Raw genomic sequence first — 1,549 nt, 5'->3', positions numbered from 1 at the left:
ACTGTATATCCATTTTAATTGGTAAAACATGGGATTTTCTCACAGACATGTTACCAAAGTGCCAGTATCTCTACGGGTACTGTTTTAATTAAGGTGTTAGACTAGTGGTGTCAGTAATTGCAGTGAAAAGCTATGAACCAAACAACAGCAGATACAATTAGTCACAAATTTACTAAGTCAAGACTTTAATAAAACCTTTTATTGTGTTTGTCAAAGTCTGGGTACCAGACAGAACTTACAAAAGTTATCATTCAGTTTCTACCACACATTTATACATATCTGTGCAATTCTGAGCTTACATTGATAATCCTGTCACCTCTTCTCAAGTAAAGCAAAAGACATCTGGGTCAGAGTAACAGGAGTAAACAACATAAATATCCAACTTGGTAGAGAGGCAAAGTAATTCAATTATGTACAACAGCTTAAGTCACAAAAAATACAATACATACATTAACCAGACAAAACCAACTGTTTGTTGCTTCAATTTCCCAAGTCAGTCAGAAGTCCAGTTGTAATGTAGATATTTACAGATACTGTATGTCTTCAATGCACAATATTTGAGTTCCTAACAAAAAAGAAGTAAAGGAAGTCATGAACTTTCAAATGCAAAAAAAGGTTTCCACTCCTTAACTGTTCAACTTGAGCTGGAACTGATGACATTTGTGCACTGAGGTTCACAGAAGGAGCCAAAGCGCCCGTAGATGTCTTTGGCTCGAACAGCAAAATGATAAGTGGAGCCAGACTGGAACTGGGTCAGTGTACAGGCCATGGGAAGAGGAAGGGCCTTCACCTCCCCAATCTTCTTCCAGTGCTGCTGTGCTGCATTGCTGTTTGAGTTGTCTTGATGGAAGGCATAGAGGTGATAGCTGTCTACAGCTGCACAGGTCCGATCAGTTTCTGCCACACACCAGGACAGCACTATACCAGTCTGACTTGGCACCAGCTTCAGCTGAGGTTGCTGAGGAGGTGAGGTGCGCTCAGCCTCGGGGGGTAAACGTGGAGGTGCAGGTGCTGCTGGGAGAGGGGGCAGTACCATGCTGGAGCCCCTGGCTGGCGCAGTAGTGGTTACAGTGCGGGATTTCAAAGGAGAGTCCTATAAAAGAGGAAACCGTCATAAGTTAGTCATCTAGTAAAAGGGGCTAAAAATGATCATGACCACTATTTCTTGAATAATTTAAAAACATCTTATTATCATTTATAGTGAAATGAAAGTGGTTCTAGAAATGTTATGGAGAAAGTTTTTCAAAAACTGAGATAAATAAAAGCTCAACTTCCAAACAGCCATCAAATTGAGCTTTTACAGTTAAGAATCTGTCTACTGGACAAAGTCAACTGGACTGATGGCAGCCTCTCAGCATAAGATCCGCACATTTCGTTACAACATCACATGCAAATAATAAATAATCAAGACTTAACAGGTAAGGTACAGAATTAAATAACTAAATTTGTTCTATGCAAAATATAAAAAAATGTATTTCTAATTCATCACCAGTGGGGGGCGGTGGTGGACTGTCAACTGAGGATTGCTGGAAGAGTTCTGACTGATTTG

The 1,549-nt window shown here is 40.1% G+C and overlaps 1 long non-coding RNA gene across 1 annotated transcript; it reads right to left on the bottom strand.

Annotated features, from left to right (window-relative positions):
- Window positions 1–184: 184 nt before the first annotated feature.
- Window positions 185–1,549, bottom strand: LOC111668892 (uncharacterized). The gene is made up of 2 exons (XR_015438196.1): window positions 1,490–1,549; window positions 185–1,093 (listed from the first exon to the last, which is right to left on the bottom strand). It is a non-coding gene; the product is annotated as an uncharacterized LOC111668892 (long non-coding RNA).

Source organism: Seriola lalandi, unplaced genomic scaffold (genome assembly GCF_002814215.2).
Source record: "Seriola lalandi dorsalis isolate HSWRI2012SDOR001 ecotype SW California unplaced genomic scaffold, Sedor1 jcf7180002004353, whole genome shotgun sequence".
Lineage (NCBI taxonomy): Eukaryota > Metazoa > Chordata > Actinopteri > Carangiformes > Carangidae > Seriola > Seriola lalandi.
The sequence above is the reverse complement of the archived record's forward strand: the minus strand, read 5'-3'. Positions and strand labels throughout refer to the sequence as shown.